This window comes from Lissotriton vulgaris, chromosome 4_1, assembly GCF_964263255.1.
Source record: "Lissotriton vulgaris chromosome 4_1, aLisVul1.2, whole genome shotgun sequence".
NCBI lineage: Eukaryota > Metazoa > Chordata > Amphibia > Caudata > Salamandridae > Lissotriton > Lissotriton vulgaris.
This window is the reverse complement of record NC_141691.1, coordinates 1138804837-1138818906: the sequence shown is the minus strand read 5'-3', so window position 1 is coordinate 1138818906 and position 14070 is coordinate 1138804837. Positions and strand designations below refer to the sequence as shown.

General features: G+C 45.4%; 1 protein-coding gene across 2 annotated transcripts in view; it reads right to left on the bottom strand.

The window, feature by feature from the left end:
- Positions 1-13058, bottom strand: part of BASP1 (brain abundant membrane attached signal protein 1) — a 226637-nt gene extending 213579 nt beyond the window's left edge. The window contains exon 1 of one of the 2 annotated variants that reach the window (XM_086965392.1): positions 12971-13058. The gene's annotated coding sequence lies outside the window, so the exon portion shown is untranslated. Of the gene's footprint in view, positions 1-12139; positions 12429-12970 lie in introns of those variants that run through there. The other variant, XM_086965391.1, reaches the window with a different exon arrangement.
- Positions 13059-14070: the final 1012 nt, after the last annotated feature.

Genomic DNA, 14070 nt, shown 5'->3' with positions numbered 1-14070 from the left:
AGCTTGGAGCACACCCCCAAAGCCTGCATAATACCCATAGGCCACTCCTCAAACAGCACTCTTCTGAGCAGGCACAACAAATTGAGCAGATACATACTCAACTAACCAAAAAGCATCTTGGGGATTTGCCAGGTGTAGGAAAGCACTACAAAAATGATACATTACAATGGATTGTCTAGCTTAAACAGAAAAAAGAAAAGCAAATCCTGGCTTTGCCTACTCCGAGGTTAAACCCCCCCCCCCCCCATCACCCAATCCGGTAAGGGTGACCCCTTTGAAAGAGGATTCAATAGGAAAAAAATAAATGAAAGATCTGTACCACATAAAACCGTTCATTTTGAAAATATATCTGTTTGAAAGCACAACGCAATCACTAATGCCTTCCTGGAACCCATTTAGTCCTTTCACTGATAAATGTATGTCTTACAAGTGGAGGGGCATAAAGAAACGTTTAACGACAAAAAAAAACTAATTATAATTCTCATTAGGTGGTTAAAAACCTGCACAGTTCCCTAGGAGTCTTCCACACATTAAATTCCTTGCAGTGAAAATAGAATTCTACAGGTTAAAATGGTCACTGTGGCATCAGGTGCAGAGAAGAATGAAAGGTACCCCCTTACTCCAATGTAATAACGAATGGCTGGAGTGACTTGAGGATGCTTAACCTACCGTTTCCATACATACCACCATTCATGGATTGTAGACTCAAGAGCTTAAGAATCCAGGGTTACCACAAAACAATATTTCACGTTTAGCATGGAAACACCTTTTTGGGCAATTTCACAAGCATTCTTGATGTCAACCTGTGTCATATGGGAGGATCTTTCTGGTGCCTAGCGACAAGGGTAATGACTCTGGCTTCAACAATATGTCCCTTTTAGCTACCAAAACAGAAAATATCCAAGCTTCTGTCACATCATCATAGGAGATCTTCTCACGGACATACATAATCCTGGTAGTGGGAGCCAATCAGCTAAAAAACTACAGTTAAGTTAATGGGTTGACTGCAATGATAAGTGCTTTGCTGTAGGCTACTGCCTTCCTTTTGCCTTATTTTTTTGAGTCACGGCCAATGTTCAACTTTAGGACACTTATACCAGGCGAGCTATCTAATGCACATCTACCATCCAAATAAAACAAAGACTCTGAAAAATGCCCTTAACTCCGACTACGAGCTATGTAGGGGTTTTATTCGGATTCCTGTGCATACAAGAGTCTGATATTGTTTTTCTGGATGTACTGATCACAATATCTGGCACATGTTTAACCACAAAAACTCATCATAAACCAACAGCAAAGAATAACCTATTAGAATTCAGTAGCTTTCATCCACGCCCCCTAAAAGAGAACCTTCCTTATGGGCAATACCTGAGGTTAAGGCGGAACTGCAGTACACTTACTGACTTCAAGGAACAAGCCTCAAGTTTAACTGAAAAACTGAAAGACAGAGGATACCCTTCTGCTATCCTCAACAAAGGCTTTAAGAGAGCCAGGAATCAGCCAAGAGAAGTCCTACTAGAAGAAAAAGTCAACAACCAAGAACCAGTGCCACTCACTTGTGTGACAACATTCAACGGGCTATCAAACTACATGAAAAAAACCATAAATAAACATTGGAGCATCATAAAGTCAGCAAAAAAAGACTGGGAAAAACCCATGTTTTCTTTTAAAAAAGGCCGAAGCTTAAGAGATGCCCTGGTTCATACCCGCCCGAAACATAAGACTGACCCTCAGACACCTTCAGTCACAATAGCATGGGGTCTTCCTCCCATCACAGGACATTATCCCTGCTCAGACTGTAGTATATGCCATCTTACAGAAGCTACAAAATCGCTATCTTTGGAACCAGGTAAAATCTGGACACAAGTTGCCCATACAAACTGCAACTCAAATAATGTGATATATCTGATAACTTGTCCCTGTTCCTTACGTTACATCGGCATGACTACAAGAAAGGTGAAACAGCGCATTGGTGAGCACCGGAGTAATATCCGATGCAAGAAATTAACAACTAAACTGAGCCGACATTTTTTTGAACACAACCATACCCCGAATGATATGAAATGGACAATAATTGAAAAAATTACCGGTACCACAAACATCCCTACCAGACTCTTTGAGAAAGAACAGCGGTGGGTGTACCGTCTAGGAACCAACATCATTGGGCTCAATGATGATATCCCATGGAACACTGTACTTAACTGAAACCCTTTGATTCTAATGTTTGTCAAAGTCACCAACCATGTAAGTCCGATCAGTAGCGCTCCATTTAAAAACAAACGCCAATGCTGTAAACACCAAGAACCTAATCTCCAGATTCTGAGATTTTTCATATTCATGTAGAAAACATCGAGCCTTTTTTTACCCCGCGCACTAAAAAACGGGTAGATACAAGCAGATCTCAATTAAACACACAAACCAATTCAAATTGTGCTTTACTGGCGAATCAGTAAGCCCCGATGTAAAATAAACACTACGCAATGTTCTGCATGGCAACAAGTACTACCATGGCTTGCCGCCATACACATCCTTTATTATATGTTTGATTGTGTTCTCTTTAAAAACAAAAGACCGAAGCTTAAAGTCAAGGATCGGCCCATTATAAGTAAACCTCTGTCTGGAGACATTACACGAGGTTTCCATAGCACCAAAGGCAACCAAGCCTCGTTGTCAAGGATTGGTCCGCTAAAATGCAAGCCTCTCTCTGGAGAAACAACACGAGGTTTCTATAACAACGAGTGCAACCAAGCCTCGTTTTCACTCGTTTTCAGCGACCGCGCCCACTGGTATGAACGCCCTGGCCTCGGTCTGGATTAGCCACGCCCACCTGGAAAAGGGCGAACAGCGTTTCATAGCCCCTTAAAACAAATCCACCGGCCCCGCTCTCCATCGTCGGGGTCCGGTAGAGGCAGTACTAGGTGTACAAGCGGGCTGAGAGTGCAGAGGGCGTGAGTAATGCTGCAGTGAGGATCGGAACAACTCCATACCATCAAGCTAAGTCAATCGCGATTCCGTATGTTTCTAGCCTATGTTTTCTTACCTTTAGGATGTGCCAGGGACACTCCAACCCCCCTCCTGAGACCCATGGTGCAGATAGCGCCAATCTTTAAAGTGAGACCTGATTTTATATTATACTTGCGTGTGGGGGTCACTGACTCTTTGTCTATTGATCCTCTGAAACACTCATACCATGTGATTTTAACCCCCTGAAGCCATTGTTGGCTTATTTTAAATCACTATTTTCACCACACTTCCCAGAACTAGTTGTATCATCCCTAGAGGGTATTTGGATGGTGCTTAACGCTAACAGTTATTCTGGGAACACGTTTGCTGCCACTGATTTGGAACACCATGAACCGTAAAGTACTCTGGCATAGCCCTACAAATAATTGTTTGTTTGTCTTATATGTCTGTTCGTACTTTTTGTTCTACAGGTGCCGAGACACTCCAAACTAGGAGTGATTTTTGGAATGAGCATTCGCTCTTCCTATTTTTATGCACTTTAAACACTTTTTATTTTTTCACTTTCACGTCCCCAGGTTAGGGTGGACGATTAGAGAGTCCATACCGCCGGGGTTTATCATTGTCCTGACGAATGCCTAGGTAAAATTAAACCAATACTAAGGCTGAAACATGTTGACATACTAATGATATATTGATTCTGAATTAAACCAACCATTACCTTGGCTTTACAATTCAGACACATAAAACTCTTGTATTCGTGTCCTAGGGATCACTAATAAACTTTTTTTAGATACCCTTTAGACACTTTTAAGTTTAAGTTTATTTTTCCTCACAACACACCCTTTACACAATACCAGCTCCGCAGTCTTCTGGCGTCGCAGCACACCGAAGAGGCACTAGGTCTCTTCGGTGGGGCCCGATGATGAAGCATGACACTGACTAGGTCGGTGTGTGAGGGCTTTCCTTCAAACCCAAATAGGGTGTGATTATCTTAAATCTGGTGGCTCCATCCAAGTGGCTTTTAAGAGACATCAACCTCTCTTCTTTTGTTTATTCATACAAGAGTTTGCACAGGAATAATAATTTCGAGCTAACCATTAGTTCACAGCCCCTGAAAGATTGTAGTAGATCATATGTGCAGAAATGCACCTGGGGAAAACGTCCAGGAAAAAATGCAAAATGTGTGGAATTTTGGGCATAAAATACCAATGAAGCATAAATGCCGCAAATACAAGCTAAAAACTCAATATCATTTATTTGATGCGCCTGGAAAATATTGCTTCACAGGGGTATGATATTTAGTAGATCCAATAAATACTGCACCCTTTTCTGGCCTACTTAGAATATGTGCAATATAAACAAAGCCAGAGATTGGCCTAATGAACTAGGACTATGTGGTAAGTGGTCGTAGCTCAGTTGCCACTAGAAGATCCCATTGAACATCTGCTCTGACATTAGAGTGTCTTATAATATAACTTTCAATAAGGCTCATCTATACTTTCCCTGGATTATGAAGTTATCCTTATAAAGGCTAGTATTATCGGAACAAAACCTGAGCTCAGACTGGAGACAATTAATTCAACTATACTCCTGGTTTCTCTTTAAGGAAACGGCGAGTACTTGCTAGGACTAGAGCCTGACAGGCATTTTATTCCACCGGAATTTCCCTTGTGGACTGGAGCCCTATAGGGGTCGGTTCTGAAAATCCAAGACCACTCCTGGCGCCTCTATAACTTTCCCAGCTCCATTAGGTTAATGGCAGCAGTTGAGGGGATGTTTCAAGAGAGAGAAAGAGCGGGTGGGAGAGAGAAGGTAGAGAGAAAGCCATTAGGGAGAGAGAGGATGATGGACAGACAGATTGCATGAGGAGATAAAGGGAGCGGGGCTAGTTGGAGCATTTTGCCAAGGCTGCTTTCGGTTCACCAGTCCAGCCCTAGCTGGTGGAGCATTTTGCCAAGGCTACTTTCGGTTCACCAGTCCAGCCCTAGCTGGGACCAAGAAAATCCAAATAAAGACGTTGTTTCCACTCAATACTAAATCACCTAATGGCAGACCTCTGCAACCATGCATGAAACCTGTAGCACACCTAAATCAGAAAAAGAATGGGCATATTCTTAAAATGTTACTACCCAGGACTTTAAGTCACCCGGGTCCTGCCAGTGTGCAGCACCAGCAGTTCTAAAAGGAAGGTGCCGAGACTGGTCCCTACAAGGCTCTCCATTGTTGCCCTCACTCGGAGGATGAATAGATAAAATGTATCTGCAGCAGTACCACCCTTCACTGCCTTTGATGCAACTTCAAATAGTTGCATCAAATGGTTATAGTTCTTTTAGTCTCATCATGTCAGAACTAAAGCCTTTTCAACATTATATACAACAAAGCTGTAGCTGTTGCTTATTTATCTTATGCAACTGACAACCACTGACAGAGACAATAGTCCTGGCTTGTAGGTGTAATGTTACTTGTATTATGTGTCTGGATGCAATGGCAAAAGCAGCAAAATGCCAGCCCGGGGCACACTATGCTAAGCAATGATTTTTAGTTTATATGTTTTAAGCCACAACCATTACCGCCCCCCCACCCCCCCCCCGCCCCCCCCCAACCCACATTTAATGAAAGGCCAATAACTACCATAAAATTCAAGGAGACAGAATAGGGCAACCGTGTGAAAACTAGACACCCAAACGGTTTAAGGAATGTTGCTTCTGGCACGTGAACATTCACATGCATACATTTATGTGCTCAAACAGTGACCGGGTCTTGAGATAGGATGCAAAACTGCAACGGAAGGTAAATGAGGGTAATGGAAGTTAAATGAGGGTATATCTGATACAGAAAGGAAAATGTTAAGTTTTTTTTAAATATTGTTTTAATTAAACAAATATAGTGGCGTTCTTGTTAAAAAAAAAAAAAAATTAAAAACACACTGTGTGCACCATTTCGGTATTTCTAACAAAAACACTGTTCTTTGTTAAGCAGAACAGGACTGCTTTACTGTACACCTTTCATATCTGAACACCGTTCTGTCAAGTTACTCCCATGGCAACAGGCCTCTCTGAAGATCTTGGTGAATGGTACATTAATTAGTTTCTTAAAAACAGGATTTGATGCGCTCGATTGGGCAGCGAGACGTGCCTCATTTGCTCAATATCTGTGATTAAGTACCACTAACCAAGCAACCATTTTCCAGGTCACACAGGAATCCCACGACCAAAAACATACAAGAGGCCACAGGCTAGGTTTCCTTGTAACGTCAAATAACTAGAAGGCGATACAAAAAGACATACCGGTCCCAAATATTGTTACATCATCTTTCATTCATAGCCCTGCCAATAAGAGATAAATCAGCCTTGCAGAGACCTGCAACTAGGCTTGCACTATTTGTATTCCCTTTGGGCCCCTACTTCGAGCTCATAGAGGAGACTCCTCCATCACTACTTGGTCTGCTCTAACGAACAGCAACGCTCCAAGCCAACTGAAGTAGATTAGGCGGAGGGATGTAAGAGGGAAAAGGAGGGCTTGGTATGAGGAAGATTCGAGAGAAAGAATCCAACCATAACAACCTGAAGGACTGTATGTTCTAGGTCTGAGAAGAGGGTTTGGAAAACAATACATCAAACTGAAATTCAATATCTAAGATTTCGTTGCAGAAGAAACATTCTAAACTGCCCTGCTCTCAATATAAAAGAAACAGAAGAAATGAGAGCCCGTCTGGTGTAGACGTTTGTGTTGTGTTAAAGTGTACAATGATGTACAAGTGGCTGCATTGCTAATGCCAGAGATGGAAGGATCTCTTGATTCTGAGCAAGATGCAGCCATTCTTATGTTCGAATGTCCATGAACCGGAGGGAAAAGAAGCTCTTCCCATGGTATAATATGTTGACTTTACCAAATGAATTCTCAAGACTACAGGTTGCAACTGAAGGCTTGCACAGGGTAGAAACCTTTCTAAGAGTCACACACAGAGGTACAGGACTAAAATTCAGCCACCAACTGAAGCTAGCCCAAAAGTCTTTAAAGACATCCCGTGGTGCAGTGTACAAGCTTCTCCGGAACTAGGGTTATGCATTAAAAAAAACAGGAGTTTATGTTTAAAAGGAATTCCCGCCTGTAGTAAACCACCTTATCGGGAAACACTGGTCCGTGTAGAACTAAAGCACTGCTCCTCAATGTGTCTTGCAGAAGTAATAACTACCAGAAACACTGTTTTGACTGGCAGTCATGCCAGAAAACCCTCTTCAAAAGAATGAGCCATTGTTCTTGAGAACATGTCAGCAATTTCAAAACTTTAGTGTTGAGTAGACCAGTGGATGGCAGAAGGCAAAGCAATTCAGTCGCCTGGAAGATCATTTTCCCCAACAAGTAAACATCCTGGCAGAATTCTTTAACAGTTCATCTAGTAACCCATTTAACTCTGAGACCTGGAAAAGCCAGGCAGGCAATAAGCAATCCCATAAAAAACGAATAGCCTGCAAGTGATTGCATGGTTAAGGCTGAAGCACCTGAACTGGAGCACCTAAGAGTCACTTCAGGTTGATAATTGTTCCCAATTGTGGGGATGGAAAGACCACCAGGCCTTTCCAGGCACATAGACATCCAAATATATGCTGCTTCCTTCCTAAAGCACCCTGCTTTGTAGCATCAAGTGTTCACTCCAAGCCACCATATGCAGTTGATGGCTGTTTACCAATGGAAATGCGGAAAGCACGTGGGGTTTAGGGAAATGGACAGATAGAATAGACCGACCATAAACCGACCATAAACATCTGCTGTAAGAGTAAGAAGCAATGCTTTCCAGACCACATGGGAGCTGAGCTGTAATAATCACCTTTAATCTGCCTGAATGTTAAACAAGATCCTGGGAAGCAAAGGAAACGGGTGAAGAGAAAAAAAGGGCTCCACTCCCTCAGATATAGGTGATGGGAGGCATGGATTATAACTACAGCAAGGCAGTATTGGTCTGTGAGGCACAATTCAGGACAATGACTGCCAAGTGTATGGCAAGCCAATTGAAAGACCAATGAATGTAAAAGGGCCAAGGACCAGTTCTCTATCCTAGTTTGATAAACACTTGCACACAGGCCTGTTACCAGAGCTAGGTACATGAAAAAAAATGGGTGGTGTTCCACCTCATTCATTTACATAGCTTCAATCGTCTGTATGGATCCCAGCTGTCTGACGCTGGAATAATAAAGCAAGTCAGCAGTGTTGGGAAGTTTGCCACAAGCTCCCCTCAAGATGGATAAGTGCCATGCTTCTGCAACTGACCAATGGTCCTACCGAGATGCTAGTATTTGTGGGGCCCTATGCTGTGTATCAGTGTGATCTGCAAACCTTTTCAATCAATATGAATTGGAATTTTATTCTAAGACTTCCCTAGCATGTGGGCAAGCCGGGTTCATTGTTTGCACTGACACCTCTGATATTTGCTAGGATGCATCACACATGGGTCCTGCCTTGATCCAAGATATTGCCATGCAGAAGCATACCACTCCATCCACCAGACTTGTTTGAAAAGGTGACAGGTGCCACCAGCCTCACGCAGAAAAGAATATAAAAATCTGAACTCCATAGACCATTTAAAAAAACCTGCCACGCTTTTTTCCGACAACTTTTCCCCCGTGTGAAAGTACAATTCTACTTAACACTGCCACCCGTCCCTGCAGCACACAACCAGACCGCTCACCCTCGGCTCTGAAAGCTTGGCGCATATTTTGAACAGTGTACGCCAACCATCACAGAACCTCAAATTTAGACACTCAAAGTAACACCTTCTGAGAGCCCAGTGTCTTACCATCCACACTAAAAACAAGCTTTGCTGGCAGTTTAACTGGCAAAAAATTACACACATGGTTTGGCACATTTTTCAACGTATATGCAAACATGGATCTTAAATAACCACGAATTTGTAAACTACTTTTACAGAGAACCTCCAACATTATGTTTTAAGAAAATGTACACATTTTCTCACTGCTTTATTACATTTCTAATGAGGCAATTTAACGCGTGAATTTTCGGAACGAGTATACATTATCGCTCCTGTGCAGTTGCTACAGTGGCGTAAAGAAGGCACATTGGCCCCCAATACAGGTCAGGAAAATATGTTTGGGGTCTAGTGTGCCCCTATTGTCCTAAACCCCCATGCCACTGCACAATTGAAAGCGACACACCCGCTTTTGGTAGCCCCTCGCCTCAAGTCCAGCTCTTCCAGCAACAGGAGAAATTCAGCAAAGACTGTGCAGCAGAACAGACTTCCAAACCTCGCAACTCGTTTGCTTTTAATGATTTTGACGTTTCCAGACACCTTAAGTCTGAATGCCCAAGGGGGATTGTCAGTTGGGCTTCCCTGGGCTTGGTCTTGTGGCAACCACTGACGCGGGTTCCATTTTCTAGAGAGGAGGAGGAAGGCACGCCTTCGGCCCTTCGTAGGCCATTTTGAAAAGCAGAACAGTGTCGATGAGTATCCGTTAGATTCCAACGATACCTTACCCACTGATAATGGTTTTCTTAGTTGTATTGTGGACAAATGAATTAAGCTAACCGGACCTAAATAATATCATGCAAAAAATGTTAAATCAAAGTAACGACGTGTTCTTAAAGAAACACCCACTATTACGCCCCCCCCCCCCCTTAAAATTGGCAATACCACTTGCGCTCAAAGGGATGCTCTCCGTAGCGTTGTGCCATCTTTTGAGAGCGCATACAAGACACTGTGGATGAAGCAGCAGGATTAATAATTTCTGGAAAGCACGGCGAATCGCAAGAACTAGCCCCTCCTCATTTCCCCACCAAGGGAATAACTGGGGTAAACGTCAGCTTTTTGTACAGGCAAAACACAGCAGTGCGGCTAAGAGCGATGGGAGTGTAAGGGTACCTCAAGGGATGCGATTACAGCGTCGCTTCCTTTTGTGCAGCAGGTGCAGTGGCACCGGGGCACAGAGGCGCCGGGTGTACCCAGATTATGGTGGTATTTCACAGTTTAAACAGCGGCCAGGGGACCCATGTCCTTTGCACTAGAGTCATGGCACTACGCCACTGGGTGTGGCGAGTGAAAAGCAGGTACAGCTCGGGGTGGCACTCCCATTTTCTGGGAACCTCCGCTGGTGGCATCTGTCTCGACAGAGGGGTTGGAAGAACAGTTTCAACTTTAGAAATATATATATCAGGGAACAGAGTAGCCCACAAACAGATTGACTGATGAATCTTAGAAGAAAGCACCTGTGTAATAAACATAATTGGGTCAAAGAGCCTCCCACAATGCAAAAGCGTGTTCGGACATGACAAATTGTGACCCTCTACAATGTTGCAATTCAGAACGACCAAGTAGCAGTGTAGTCAGCCATTCTAAGCCTGGTTGAGCACACCAAGCACTTCCAGCTCTGCTTGGTCAGGACAGCTTCCGCTAAAATGCACGTTATATTATTCATTCCTTCTCTGTTCTGCTATACTCTTGCAGCGAGTTTGTTCCAGGCATGTGTGGCCAAATGATTGCTTCAGTCGAGCCATCTTCCCAAGCCCCCTCCACCGGTGTCAGATTGTGACAGAATGGTTTAAAGAATTTTTTTTAAAAATGGCTGTTGCAAGGCGCCTATTCAATTTCGTGTTTTGGCATTTCATGCATGCAATCAGCCCCCCATCTGGTGTAACGCACGTCCATACAGCTCCCGAGCAGCTGACGGGATTGGTGCTTTTCTTGCTTCAAGAAAGGAGGAGACTTGCAGTAGAGGCTCAGCGCTGGCAGCGGCCGCTGCACCAGCATCCATGGCTGGCTTTGTCTCCGTGGTCCTGCTCCAGTGTGATGGATGAGGAGAGCGAGACCCCGTTGCCAGCCTGTCTCCCCCCACTCGCGCATGCGCGAGCCCCAGACAAAGGAATAGGTAATTCCAGTGGAGCCCATTCAATTCCACCGCAGTGAGAATCTGGCGGAGCGTCCGCACCACCTCACACCTAGCAGATGTGACAGACTTTTTTTTTTTTACTACATCTGAACAGTCACACGCATTATCTCCTCGGAGGAACAATTTATGGGGTTTTGCATTCTGCTTTCTCCGGATTGATGCCACACCCCCCTTTTTATTTTTATTACAGTCACTGGTAGTCCCTTGTGTCTACACTTTAGTGGCCAGGGCACAACCCCGAAGCGCTTGAGGCTTTTTTTTTACACTGAAAATGAGGCACGGAAATCAGGAGCAATTTGAAATGAGATTACAATTATTGTATCTTTTGCCGTCTTTTTTTGCGGAAGGCAGCTGGTTATATGTGAAATGAACGTGTACATTGCTCCAACCTCGATCCGTGAAATGACAGCGGTGGTATTTTTACAAAGATAGGTAGGTGTGAAAGAAGTCTTAAGAGGAACTGGTCGTAAGTGACCCAGGTAATGCCACCCCCGTCGCCGAAGCTCCTGAGATGTAGACATCTGGGTAACAACCAGTGTTTTACAGCAAAACCGTGTGCCTACAGATTTTAATTGGTCGTGGGCTAAATGAGGAGTCCATGTGGACTGCCAACCCCCCCCCCCTCCCCTCGGTAATCACCCGCCATCCACAGGGGAAAACCTCTAATGTTCTCCACATGTATCAGTTCTGTTCCTATTGTGAAGCGCTCTGACGCCTTTGGGTAAAGTCCGCGCTATATAAATAAGTGTATGGGGGACAGTAGGCAGCTGTACACATGCGCCCCCTCCTCCAAAAAGCCCACCCGGCAGCCAAGACCCCGTCCCCCACCAAGCCACAAACCCCGAGGTATGGCCCCCATCCGAGGCGAAGACCCAGTTCCGCGAATCTCAGCCCTTTCTTCCCCTCTCTCCGTTATTTTCTTATAATCCACACGCCCACTCTTTCTCCTCTTCACATTTCGCCCATTTTACACCAGCCTGCACCCGGCCCTCCCCCTTGCTTCTTGCTCTGTGCCTCAAAGAACCACCTTCCCTCTATGTTCAGTGTCGCTTTCCGCTATATATATATATATATTTCATTTTATTTTTTAATCGACTGTTCAAAACGCATAGTGCTCATGGTATACTCCACGCTGAAGGCCGTTCCCTGCTCCGCTGCGCTCCACGTCGGCCTCTCCCTCCTCCCCTGTATATCCCCGTCGGCCAGCCGTGTACCCCTCCGTCGGCCTCTCCCCCCCGGTGCCCCGCTCTCTGCCCGCAGCCTTCTGGCCCCCTTACCTCGAGGCACGTCCCGGCTCCCCCGCGCGCCTGCTGGTGTAGCTCGGGGCTGCCTGCCTCTCTTGCTCGGTGGCTAGGGCTGGAGAGAGTGACTAGAGGCTGCCGGAGCTGCGCTGCCTCTGCACTTCTGCTCCCCCCTCCCGCTCCCCTCCCCTCCCCCTGACAGGCTGTGGGCAGTTCAGGAGGCTGCACCAGCACGTGCTCTCCCCTCCCTCGCATCACATGCACCCATGCGAGTGGCGCACGTTTCTTCCATTTATTCGGCGGGCGCTCCCTTCCCAGGCTTTACAGTAAAAGGGGGCGTGCACGACCCCATTCCCTCATGCCGCCCCCCAAGGTGCGCGCTCAATAGCTTGACAGCCACAATGGAGGAAGAGGGGCGGGTGAGCAACGGTATATAACTCCAAAATGTCTCTGGTGTCTGGGAGGGCTTCCTCTGCACGAGCTCGGGGCTGGGTCGCCGCGCGCTCCGTGCACCTGCAGCCAACCGGAAGTGCCTGCAGTGGACACAGTGTGTACAGGGACCGCCGAGATTCCTGCGTGTGCCCTCGTGAATGTGGGGTATATGGCTACTGGACCAAAAAGGCGTGCTCCTTATAAACCTGTGGAGCCTAGAAGCCATTTTGCTGGCGCTGCAGAAGCTGAGGCACCTGTGGGCATCAGGATGCTGAGGCAACACCCGTGCCTCTCTCTTCCTCCAGTCTGTGCTTGGTACTCCTATACAGAACGTCGCACCTCCAGCCCCACCAGATGTGAGCAGCGAGGCTTTGGAATTTTCACGTACCCCCCTCGTCAAAAGAAAGCAACGCCTCGTTTCACTCATTTGCTTACGTTTTGGGCGTTCTCTTCACTCCAATATCTCCGGCACGAGGCGCTGACTATGCCTGCGTATGCACCAGTAAAGTACCTCACTCAGCCCACCTGGAGGGCATTGGTCTCTCTGAAATACACCTGAAGCTGCGGCCGCCGGGGCGCGCGCACTGGGCTGAAACACGGGAGCATTTCACCACCCCAATCACAGCCAGATTTAAGTTGGTTATCAAACCTGGAACGAAAAAGAATTCCAGATACCACTCCGTGAGAACTACCAAGGAAGGCGCAGCTTTATAAAAGGAATGCAAATCTAATCTGTTTGGCATTGATTTTATGTGGTACTGCGCAATGCTATGTGGTTTCCAGATCAAATGTACATGTGACACACTGAGCCGGCTATGGTCTTTTAGTTCTGAGACAATAGTACTTTTCACTTTGAAGCCCTTACATACTATAAGTACCAGAATGCAAGAAAAACATAGGACTGGTCGCGGGTGACAAGCATGACACCCATGAATTCAGTCGGGAATGGCTGAGGCAGTCGTCCTGTTCCAAGTTGAGCAAAAACAGGTTTCCAACTGATCAACGAGCGGTTCTAATTAATAGAGACTCCAAACTTTCCACGTTTAGAGGATTTTATATATTGTATTTAACTTTTTATTATATAGCGTTGCTCTATTCACAAGAGGGAGGTGGTGTCTGAACCTGTCGATGGTTTTCCTGTGTATATTTGAACGTGTAATCCTGGTTTTATAATGTGATAAACCCGACAAGACGTCCCAGAACACACAGCAAACAAAGTGCACTTGGTGAGTCCCTCACACTCGGACCAGAGGCATTTTGAGTGTTTCGCAACATGAAATAAAGTGTTGGTAGATACTAGGTCTGAACTATTAGATTATTATGGTTTTAGATCCAGTGTGGATAGATCAAGTTTACTTCCAGTTACGTTGTAACCACATGCTTTATATGACACTAAATAACACACAGGGTAGAGCCGGGTCACCAGGACGGGCCTCTCTGACGGAAATCTTCGTGGTTTCATTCTTCCTTAGCAGGTGTGAGCAGGTATCCAGTCCTGGTTTTATTGTTTGCACTCTGGTACTTGACGTGGTGTT